Raw genomic sequence first — 12,500 nt, 5'->3', positions numbered from 1 at the left:
GAGCCATGGCAACGCGGATGATGGCTCGCTAGTGCTGGCGCCGTGCACAGTGGCCTCGCACACTCGCCCTGCACGCTTCCCTTGCACGCAGCCTTGCACACTAGCCTCGCATGCGAGCCTTGCACCCTAGCCATGCAAACTAGCCTTGCACGGTAGCCATGCACACAAGCCGTGCACATTAGCCATGCGCACAAGCCCCGCACACTAGCCTTGCGCACAACCCTTGCACACAAGCCATGCACTCGAGCAATGCACACAAGCCTTGCACTCAAGCAATGCACACAAGCCCTGGACACTAGCCTTGCACACGGGCCTGGCACACAAGCCTTGGGCACTAGCCTTGCGCACTAGCGTTCCACATGAGCCTTGCACACTAGCCTTGGACACTAGCCTTGCACACAGGCCTTGCACACTAGGCATGCTTGGGCGAGCTGATCCCGCATCAAGTCGACGGGTCTAGGCATTCTTGGGCGCAGATCCCGCATCGTCTCGTCGCGTCTGGGCGCAAACACGTCGCGTCTCGTTGCGTCTTCAGAAGTCGTCGCTAACAGCACCTTTGGTTGCCACTGGTGGTTAGGCTGGTTGGTTGCGCAAACCCTATAGGAGGGTGGCATGCTGGTGGGCGTTTTTGCCCGGATAGGCACTAGAATGTGCAGATTTTGGGCGTTTTTGCCTGGATAGGCTAAGGAATGGGCATGCTTTGGGCGTTTTTGCCCGGATAGGCACCGGAATGCTTGGCCTTGGCTTGTCCTAGCAAGGCATTGCTGGGTTGGGCTCCCTTGGCCTTTTGGGCGCCTTGGACGATGTCTTGCGAAGACCATGGGCACAAGGCCATGGCATATGGTGAGGAAAGGACCACGGTTGCCAAGGTTAGGCACCGGAATGCTTGGCCTTGGCTTGCCAAAGCAGGGCATTGCTGGGTTGGGCTCCCTTGGCCTTCCGGGCGCCTTGGACACTGTCTTGGGAAGACCATGGGCACAAGGCCATGGCATATGGTGGGGAATGGACCACGGTTGCCAAGGCTAGGCATATAGAGAGGAATCGCATTTTTGCCCGGATAGGCACCGGAATGCTTGGCCTTGGCTTGCCATAGCAGGGCATTGCTGGGTTGGGCTCCCTTGGCCTTCCGGGGGCCTTGGACGCTGTCTTGGGAAGACCATGGGCACAAGGCCATGGCATATAGTGAGGAATGGACCACGGTTGGCAAGGCTAGGCATATAGAGAGGAATGGACCACGGTTGCCAAGGTTGCGCAAGTTTTGGGCATTTTTTGCCCGGATATGCCCAAGTATGCCCCGATAGGCCCGTTACGCCCCGGTATGAACGCGTATGCCCGGATAGACTCGGTATGCCTTGGGATACATGCGTATGCCCCGATAGGCTTGGTACGCCCCGATATGCGCACGTGTGCCCCAGTAGGGCTCGGTATGCCCCGGTATGTACGCGTGTGCCCCGATAGGCCCGGTATGCCCCGATAGGCCCGGTATGCCCCGATATGCACACGTGTGCCCCAATAGGGGTCGGTATGCCCCGGTAGGTACGCGTGTGCCCCGTAATGCACGTTTCGCAGATCTCCCCGCATGTCCCGCCCCTATATGTAATACTTACTTACTTACTTACTTTCTTTCTTGCTTGCTTGCTTGCTTGCAATGGTTGGGAGTGCCCGGCATGCCCCGCTGCAGAGACCAAGGGCGCAATGACTTGGCACCGCGGATGCCGGGACTCCGGCACTTCCCGTGGCACTGATGGTTGGTTCCAAAGACAAAAGGCCGTGCAAGGCCACCGCACCGCGGATGATTTTGCTCGTGCTGGCGCCGTTGTGTGGCCAAAGAACATGCGCGAATGCTCGTGTCGGAAGGGTTGGTGTCCTGGCCCCGCGGGTGTCACGAATGCTCGGTTGCGAAGACCATGGGACCAGAGCCATGGCACGTCGGATGATGGCTCCAGCTGGCGCCCCGGCACTTTCTGTGGCATTGATGCTCGGTTTCAAAGACAAACGTGCGCAGGGCCAGGGGACCGCGGATGACTGCTCGTGCTGGCCCCGTTGGGCGGCATTGATGGTCGGTTGCAAAGAAAATGCGCGATTGCTCGTGTCGGGGCCCGGCAAGCCAAGGCCAAGCGAGCCATGGCACGTCGGATGATGGCTCCAGCTGGCGCCCCGGCACTTTCTGTGGCATTGATGCTCGGTTTCAAAGACAAACGTGCGCAGGGCCAGGGGACCGCGGAGGACTGCTCGTGCTGGCCCCGTTGGGCGGCATTGATGGTCGGTTGCAAAGAAAATGCGCGATTGCTCGTGTCGGGGCCTGGCAAGCCAAGGCCAAGCGAGCCATGGCAACGCGGATGATGGCTCGCTAGTGCTGGCGCCGTGCACAGTGGCCTCGCACACTCGCCCTGCACGCTTCCCTTGCACGCAGCCTTGCACACTAGCCTCGCATGCGAGCCTTGCACCCTAGCCATGCAAACTAGCCTTGCACGGTAGCCATGCACACAAGCCGTGCACATTAGCCATGCGCACAAGCCCCGCACACTAGCCTTGCGCACAACCCTTGCACACAAGCCATGCACTCGAGCAATGCACACAAGCCTTGCACTCAAGCAATGCACACAAGCCCTGGACACTAGCCTTGCACACGGGCCTGGCACACAAGCCTTGGGCACTAGCCTTGCGCACTAGCGTTCCACATGAGCCTTGCACACTAGCCTTGGACACTAGCCTTGCACACAGGCCTTGCACACTAGGCATGCTTGGGCGAGCTGATCCCGCATCAAGTCGACGGGTCTAGGCATTCTTGGGCGCAGATCCCGCATCGTCTCGTCGCGTCTGGGCGCAAACACGTCGCGTCTCGTTGCGTCTTCAGAAGTCGTCGCTAACAGCACCTTTGGTTGCCACTGGTGGTTAGGCTGGTTGGTTGCGCAAACCCTATAGGAGGGTGGCATGCTGGTGGGCGTTTTTGCCCGGATAGGCACTAGAATGTGCAGATTTTGGGCGTTTTTGCCTGGATAGGCTAAGGAATGGGCATGCTTTGGGCGTTTTTGCCCGGATAGGCACCGGAATGCTTGGCCTTGGCTTGTCCTAGCAAGGCATTGCTGGGTTGGGCTCCCTTGGCCTTTTGGGCGCCTTGGACGATGTCTTGCGAAGACCATGGGCACAAGGCCATGGCATATGGTGAGGAAAGGACCACGGTTGCCAAGGTTAGGCACCGGAATGCTTGGCCTTGGCTTGCCAAAGCAGGGCATTGCTGGGTTGGGCTCCCTTGGCCTTCCGGGCGCCTTGGACACTGTCTTGGGAAGACCATGGGCACAAGGCCATGGCATATGGTGGGGAATGGACCACGGTTGCCAAGGCTAAGCATATAGAGAGGAATTGCATTTTTGCCCGGATAGGCACCGGAATGCTTGGCCTTGGCTTGCCATAGCAGGGCATTGCTGGGTTGGGCTCCCTTGGCCTTCCGGGGGCCTTGGACGCTGTCTTGGGAAGACCATGGGCACAAGGCCATGGCATATAGTGAGGAATGGACCACGGTTGGCAAGGCTAGGCATATAGAGAGGAATGGACCACGGTTGCCAAGGTTGCGCAAGTTTTGGGCATTTTTTGCCCGGATATGCCCAAGTATGCCCCGATAGGCCCGTTACGCCCCGGTATGAACGCGTATGCCCGGATAGACTCGGTATGCCTTGGGATACATGCGTATGCCCCGATAGGCTTGGTACGCCCCGATATGCGCACGTGTGCCCCAGTAGGGCTCGGTATGCCCCGGTATGTACGCGTGTGCCCCGATAGGCCCGGTATGCCCCGATATGCACACGTGTGCCCCAATAGGGGTCGGTATGCCCCGGTAGGTACGCGTGTGCCCCGTAATGCACGTTTCGCAGATCTCCCCGCATGTCCCGCCCCTATATGTAATACTTACTTACTTACTTACTTTCTTTCTTGCTTGCTTGCTTGCTTGCAATGGTTGGGAGTGCCCGGCATGCCCCGCTGCAGAGACCAAGGGCGCAATGACTTGGCACCGCGGATGCCGGGACTCCGGCACTTTCCGTGGCACTGATGGTTGGTTCCAAAGACAAAAGGCCGTGCAAGGCCACCGCACCGCGGATGATTTTGCTCGTGCTGGCGCCGTTGTGTGGCCAAAGAACATGCGCGAATGCTCGTGTCGGAAGGGTTGGTGTCCTGGCCCCGCGGGTGTCACGAATGCTCGGTTGCGAAGACCATGGGACCAGAGCCATGGCACGTCGGATGATGGCTCCAGCTGGCGCCCCGGCACTTTCTGTGGCATTGATGCTCGGTTTCAAAGACAAACGTGCGCAGTGCCAGGGGACCGCGGATGACTGCTCGTGCTGGCCCCGTTGGGCGGCATTGATGGTCGGTTGCAAAGAAAATGCGCGATTGCTCGTGTCGGGGCCCGGCAAGCCAAGGCCAAGCGAGCCATGGCACGTCGGATGATGGCTCCAGCTGGCGCCCCGGCACTTTCTGTGGCATTGATGCTCGGTTTCAAAGACAAACGTGCGCAGGGCCAGGGGACCGCGGATGACTGCTCGTGCTGGCCCCGTTGGGCGGCATTGATGGTCGGTTGCAAAGAAAATGCGCGATTGCTCGTGTCGGGGCCTGGCAAGCCAAGGCCAAGCGAGCCATGGCAACGCGGATGATGGCTCGCTAGTGCTGGCGCCGTGCACAGTGGCCTCGCACACTCGCCCTGCACGCTTCCCTTGCACGCAGCCTTGCACACTAGCCTCGCATGCGAGCCTTGCACCCTAGCCATGCAAACTAGCCTTGCACGGTAGCCATGCACACAAGCCGTGCACATTAGCCATGCGCACAAGCCCCGCACACTAGCCTTGCGCACAACCCTTGCACACAAGCCATGCACTCGAGCAATGCACACAAGCCTTGCACTCAAGCAATGCACACAAGCCCTGGACACTAGCCTTGCACACGGGCCTGGCACACAAGCCTTGCGCACTAGCCTTGCGCACTAGCGTTCCACATGAGCCTTGCACACTAGCCTTGGACACTAGCCTTGCACACAGGCCTTGCACACTAGGCATGCTTGGGCGAGCTGATCCCGCATCAAGTCGACGGGTCTAGGCATTCTTGGGCGCAGATCCCGCATCGTCTCGTCGCGTCTGGGCGCAAACACGTCGCGTCTCGTTGCGTCTTCAGAAGTCGTCGCTAACAGCACCTTTGGTTGCCACTGGTGGTTAGGCTGGTTGGTTGCGCAAACCCTATAGGAGGGTGGCATGCTGGTGGGCGTTTTTGCCCGGATAGGCACTAGAATGTGCAGATTTTGGGCGTTTTTGCCTGGATAGGCTAAGGAATGGGCATGCTTTGGGCGTTTTTGCCCGGATAGGCACCGGAATGCTTGGCCTTGGCTTGTCCTAGCAAGGCATTGCTGGGTTGGGCTCCCTTGGCCTTTTGGGCGCCTTGGACGATGTCTTGCGAAGACCATGGGCACAAGGCCATGGCATATGGTGAGGAAAGGACCACGGTTGCCAAGGTTAGGCACCGGAATGCTTGGCCTTGGCTTGCCAAAGCAGGGCATTGCTGGGTTGGGCTCCCTTGGCCTTCCGGGCGCCTTGGACACTGTCTTGGGAAGACCATGGGCACAAGGCCATGGCATATGGTGGGGAATGGACCACGGTTGCCAAGGCTAGGCATATAGAGAGGAATTGCATTTTTGCCCGGATAGGCACCGGAATGCTTGGCCTTGGCTTGCCATAGCAGGGCATTGCTGGGTTGGGCTCCCTTGGCCTTCCGGGGGCCTTGGACGCTGTCTTGGGAAGACCATGGGCACAAGGCCATGGCATATAGTGAGGAATGGACCACGGTTGGCAAGGCTAGGCATATAGAGAGGAATGGACCACGGTTGCCAAGGTTGCGCAAGTTTTGGGCATTTTTTGCCCGGATATGCCCAAGTATGCCCCGATAGGCCCGTTACGCCCCGGTATGAACGCGTATGCCCGGATAGACTCGGTATGCCTTGGGATACATGCGTATGCCCCGATAGGCTTGGTACGCCCCGATATGCGCACGTGTGCCCCAGTAGGGCTCGGTATGCCCCGGTATGTACGCGTGTGCCCCGATAGGCCCGGTATGCCCCGATATGCACACGTGTGCCCCAATAGGGGTCGGTATGCCCCGGTAGGTACGCGTGTGCCCCGTAATGCACGTTTCGCAGATCTCCCCGCATGTCCCGCCCCTATATGTAATACTTACTTACTTACTTACTTTCTTTCTTGCTTGCTTGCTTGCTTGCAATGGTTGGGAGTGCCCGGCATGCCCCGCTGCAGAGACCAAGGGCGCAATGACTTGGCACCGCGGATGCCGGGACTCCGGCACTTCCCGTGGCACTGATGGTTGGTTCCAAAGACAAAAGGCCGTGCAAGGCCACCCCACCGCGGATGATTTTGCTCGTGCTGGCGCCGTTGTGTGGCCAAAGAACATGCGCGAATGCTCGTGTCGGAAGGGTTGGTGTCCTGGCCCCGCGGGTGTCACGAATGCTCGGTTGCGAAGACCATGGGACCAGAGCCATGGCACGTCGGATGATGGCTCCAGCTGGCGCCCCGGCACTTTCTGTGGCATTGATGCTCGGTTTCAAAGACAAACGTGCGCAGTGCCAGGGGACCGCGGATGACTGCTCGTGCTGGCCCCGTTGGGCGGCATTGATGGTCGGTTGCAAAGAAAATGCGCGATTGCTCGTGTCGGGGCCCGGCAAGCCAAGGCCAAGCGAGCCATGGCACGTCGGATGATGGCTCCAGCTGGCGCCCCGGCACTTTCTGTGGCATTGATGCTCGGTTTCAAAGACAAACGTGCGCAGGGCCAGGGGACCGCGGATGACTGCTCGTGCTGGCCCCGTTGGGCGGCATTGATGGTCGGTTGCAAAGAAAATGCGCGATTGCTCGTGTCGGGGCCTGGCAAGCCAAGGCCAAGCGAGCCATGGCAACGCGGATGATGGCTCGCTAGTGCTGGCGCCGTGCACAGTGGCCTCGCACACTCGCCCTGCACGCTTCCCTTGCACGCAGCCTTGCACACTAGCCTCGCATGCGAGCCTTGCACCCTAGCCATGCAAACTAGCCTTGCACGGTAGCCATGCACACAAGCCGTGCACATTAGCCATGCGCACAAGCCCCGCACACTAGCCTTGCGCACAACCCTTGCACACAAGCCATGCACTCGAGCAATGCACACAAGCCTTGCACTCAAGCAATGCACACAAGCCCTGGACACTAGCCTTGCACACGGGCCTGGCACACAAGCCTTGGGCACTAGCCTTGCGCACTAGCGTTCCACATGAGCCTTGCACACTAGCCTTGGACACTAGCCTTGCACACAGGCCTTGCACACTAGGCATGCTTGGGCGAGCTGATCCCGCATCAAGTCGACGGGTCTAGGCATTCTTGGGCGCAGATCCCGCATCGTCTCGTCGCGTCTGGGCGCAAACACGTCGCGTCTCGTTGCGTCTTCAGAAGTCGTCGCTAACAGCACCTTTGGTTGCCACTGGTGGTTAGGCTGGTTGGTTGCGCAAACCCTATAGGAGGGTGGCATGCTGGTGGGCGTTTTTGCCCGGATAGGCACTAGAATGTGCAGATTTTGGGCGTTTTTGCCTGGATAGGCTAAGGAATGGGCATGCTTTGGGCGTTTTTGCCCGGATAGGCACCGGAATGCTTGGCCTTGGCTTGTCCTAGCAAGGCATTGCTGGGTTGGGCTCCCTTGGCCTTTTGGGCGCCTTGGACGATGTCTTGCGAAGACCATGGGCACAAGGCCATGGCATATGGTGAGGAAAGGACCACGGTTGCCAAGGTTAGGCACCGGAATGCTTGGCCTTGGCTTGCCAAAGCAGGGCATTGCTGGGTTGGGCTCCCTTGGCCTTCCGGGCGCCTTGGACACTGTCTTGGGAAGACCATGGGCACAAGGCCATGGCATATGGTGGGGAATGGACCACGGTTGCCAAGGCTAGGCATATAGAGAGGAATTGCATTTTTGCCCGGATAGGCACCGGAATGCTTGGCCTTGGCTTGCCATAGCAGGGCATTGCTGGGTTGGGCTCCCTTGGCCTTCCGGGGGCCTTGGACGCTGTCTTGGGAAGACCATGGGCACAAGGCCATGGCATATAGTGAGGAATGGACCACGGTTGGCAAGGCTAGGCATATAGAGAGGAATGGACCACGGTTGCCAAGGTTGCGCAAGTTTTGGGCATTTTTTGCCCGGATATGCCCAAGTATGCCCCGATAGGCCCGTTACGCCCCGGTATGAACGCGTATGCCCGGATAGACTCGGTATGCCTTGGGATACATGCGTATGCCCCGATAGGCTTGGTACGCCCCGATATGCGCACGTGTGCCCCAGTAGGGCTCGGTATGCCCCGGTATGTACGCGTGTGCCCCGATAGGCCCGGTATGCCCCGATATGCACACGTGTGCCCCAATAGGGGTCGGTATGCCCCGGTAGGTACGCGTGTGCCCCGTAATGCACGTTTCGCAGATCTCCCCGCATGTCCCGCCCCTATATGTAATACTTACTTACTTACTTACTTTCTTTCTTGCTTGCTTGCTTGCTTGCAATGGTTGGGAGTGCCCGGCATGCCCCGCTGCAGAGACCAAGGGCGCAATGACTTGGCACCGCGGATGCCGGGACTCCGGCACTTCCCGTGGCACTGATGGTTGGTTCCAAAGACAAAAGGCCGTGCAAGGCCACCGCACCGCGGATGATTTTGCTCGTGCTGGCGCCGTTGTGTGGCCAAAGAACATGCGCGAATGCTCGTGTCGGAAGGGTTGGTGTCCTGGCCCCGCGGGTGTCACGAATGCTCGGTTGCGAAGACCATGGGACCAGAGCCATGGCACGTCGGATGATGGCTCCAGCTGGCGCCCCGGCACTTTCTGTGGCATTGATGCTCGGTTTCAAAGACAAACGTGCGCAGGGCCAGGGGACCGCGGATGACTGCTCGTGCTGGCCCCGTTGGGCGGCATTGATGGTCGGTTGCAAAGAAAATGCGCGATTGCTCGTGTCGGGGCCTGGCAAGCCAAGGCCAAGCGAGCCATGGCAACGCGGATGATGGCTCCAGCTGGCGCCCCGGCACTTTCTGTGGCATTGATGCTCGGTTTCGAAGACAAACGTGCGCAGGGCCAGGGGACCGCGGAGGACTGCTCGTGCTGGCCCCGTTGGGCGGCATTGATGGTGTGTTGCAGAGAGCATGTGCGATTGCAAGTGTCGGCCGGGTTTGGGTTCCCTTGGGCTTTCGGGTGCCTTGGACGCTGTCTTGCGAAGACCATGGGCACAAGGCCCCGTCCTGGCCCCTTGTTCGATTCGCTCTCGTCTTGCGCTTGCTTCCAAGGTCCTCCATGACCTTCCCCATGGCCTTGCTAGATCCCCCCCATGACGCATGACCTCTGTCCGTTGATTGGTTTTGAGTGCACACCATGCCCGGCTTGGCACCGTGTTGTCGCGTGAGTGGCATTTGGATCGTGCATGCTGGTGGGCTACCTGCCAATGCGCACAAGCCTTGCACACTAGCCTTGCGCACGAGCCTTGCACAAAAGCCTTGGACACAAGCCTTGCGCACAAGCCATGCGCACAAGCCTTGGACGCTAGCCTTGCACACAAGCCATGCATACAAGCCTTGCTCACAAGCCTTGGGCACTGGCCCATCGCAGTAGCCTTGCACACAAGCCTTGCGCACTAGCTTTGGGCACGAGCCTTGCGCACTTGCCTTGGGCACTAGCCTTGCACACAACCCTTGGGAACTAGCCTTGCGCACCAGCCTTGCCCACAAGCCTTGCACACCAGCCTTGCACACTAGCCTTGCATACAAGCCTTGCACACTAGCCTTGCACACAGGCCATGCTCACTAGCCTTGGGCACTAGCCTTGCACACAGACCTTGGGCACTAGCCTTGCGCACTAGCCTTGCCCACGAGCCTTGCACACTAGCCTTGCACGCAGGCCTTGCACGCTAGGCATGCTTGGGCCAGCAGCTCCCGCATCAAGTCGGCGGGTGTAGGCACGGTTGGGCGCAGATCCCGCATCGCCTCGTCGCGTCTGGGCGCAAACCCGTCGCGTCTCGTTGCGTCTTCAGAAGTCGTCGCTAACAGCACCTTTGGTTGCCACTGGTGGTTAGGCGGGTTGGTTGCGCAAACCCTATAGGAGGGTGGCATGCTGCGGGGCGCTGGAATGCGCAGGCTTAGGGCGTTTTTGCCCGGATAGGCACTGGAATGTGCTGGTTTTGGGCGTTTTTGCCTGGATAGGCTAAGGAATGGGCATGCTTTGGGCGTTTTCCCCGGATAGGCACTGGAATGGGCTGGTTTTGGGCGTTTTTGCCTGGATAGGCTAACGAATGGGGCATGCTTTGGGCGTTTTTGCCCGGGTAGGCACTGGAATGCCTGGCCTTGGCTGGGCATTGCTGGGTTGGGCTCCCTTGGCCTTTCAGGCGCCTTGGATGCTGTCTTGGGAAGACCATGGGCACAAGGCCATGGCATATAGTGAGGAATGGACCACGGTTGGCAAGGCTAGGCATATAGAGAGGAATGGACCACGGTTGCCAAGGTTGCGCAAGTTTTGGGCATTTTTTGCCCGGATATGCCCAAGTATGCCCCGATAGGCCCGTTACGCCCCGGTATGAACGCGTATGCCCGGATAGACTCGGTATGCCTTGGGATACATGCGTATGCCCCGATAGGCTTGGTACGCCCCGATATGCGCACGTGTGCCCCAGTAGGGCTCGGTATGCCCCGGTATGTACGCGTGTGCCCCGATAGGCCCGGTATGCCCCGATATGCACACGTGTGCCCCAATAGGGGTCGGTATGCCCCGGTAGGTACGCGTGTGCCCCGTAATGCACGTTTCGCAGATCTCCCCGCATGTCCCGCCCCTATATGTAATACTTACTTACTTACTTACTTTCTTTCTTGCTTGCTTGCTTGCTTGCAATGGTTGGGAGTGCCCGGCATGCCCCGCTGCAGAGACCAAGGGCGCAATGACTTGGCACCGCGGATGCCGGGACTCCGGCACTTCCCGTGGCACTGATGGTTGGTTCCAAAGACAAAAGGCCGTGCAAGGCCACCCCACCGCGGATGATTTTGCTCGTGCTGGCGCCGTTGTGTGGCCAAAGAACATGCGCGAATGCTCGTGTCGGAAGGGTTGGTGTCCTGGCCCCGCGGGTGTCACGAATGCTCGGTTGCGAAGACCATGGGACCAGAGCCATGGCACGTCGGATGATGGCTCCAGCTGGCGCCCCGGCACTTTCTGTGGCATTGATGCTCGGTTTCAAAGACAAACGTGCGCAGGGCCAGGGGACCGCGGATGACTGCTCGTGCTGGCCCCGTTGGGCGGCATTGATGGTCGGTTGCAAAGAAAATGCGCGATTGCTCGTGTCGGGGCCTGGCAAGCCAAGGCCAAGCGAGCCATGGCAACGCGGATGATGGCTCCAGCTGGCGCCCCGGCACTTTCTGTGGCATTGATGCTCGGTTTCGAAGACAAACGTGCGCAGGGCCAGGGGACCGCGGAGGACTGCTCGTGCTGGCCCCGTTGGGCGGCATTGATGGTGTGTTGCAGAGAGCATGTGCGATTGCAAGTGTCGGCCGGGTTTGGGTTCCCTTGGGCTTTCGGGTGCCTTGGACGCTGTCTTGCGAAGACCATGGGCACAAGGCCCCGTCCTGGCCCCTTGTTCGATTCGCTCTCGTCTTGCGCTTGCTTCCAAGGTCCTCCATGACCTTCCCCATGGCCTTGCTAGATCCCCCCCATGACGCATGACCTCTGTCCGTTGATTGGTTTTGAGTGCACACCATGCCCGGCTTGGCACCGTGTTGTCGCGTGAGTGGCATTTGGATCGTGCATGCTGGTGGGCTACCTGCCAATGCGCACAAGCCTTGCACACTAGCCTTGCGCACGAGCCTTGCACAAAAGCCTTGGACACAAGCCTTGCGCACAAGCCATGCGCACAAGCCTTGGACGCTAGCTTTGCACACAAGCCATGCATACAAGCCTTGCTCACAAGCCTTGGGCACTGGCCCATCGCAGTAGCCTTGCACACAAGCCTTGCGCACTAGCTTTGGGCACGAGCCTTGCGCACTTGCCTTGGGCACTAGCCTTGCACACAACCCTTGGGAACTAGCCTTGCGCACCAGCCTTGCCCACAAGCCTTGCACACCAGCCTTGCACACTAGCCTTGCATACAAGCCTTGCACACTAGCCTTGCACACAGGCCATGCTCACTAGCCTTGGGCACTAGCCTTGCACACAGACCTTGGGCACTAGCCTTGCGCACTAGCCTTGCCCACGAGCCTTGCACACTAGCCTTGCACGCTTGGCATGCTTGGGCCAGCAGCTCCCGCATCAAGTCGGCGGGTGTAGGCACGGTTGGGCGCAGATCCCGCATCGCCTCGTCGCGTCTGGGCGCAAACCCGTCGCGTCTCGTTGCGTCTTCAGAAGTCGTCGCTAACAGCACCTTTGGTTGCCACTGGTGGTTAGGCGGGTTGGTTGCGCAAACCCTATAGGAGGGTGGCATGCTGC

This window comes from Tasmannia lanceolata, unplaced genomic scaffold (genome assembly GCF_043159265.1).
Source record: "Tasmannia lanceolata isolate RefF3 unplaced genomic scaffold, GAP_Taslan_0.1 ptg000233l, whole genome shotgun sequence".
NCBI classification, from domain to species: domain Eukaryota; kingdom Viridiplantae; phylum Streptophyta; class Magnoliopsida; order Canellales; family Winteraceae; genus Tasmannia; species Tasmannia lanceolata.
This window is presented reverse-complemented; position numbering follows the sequence as displayed.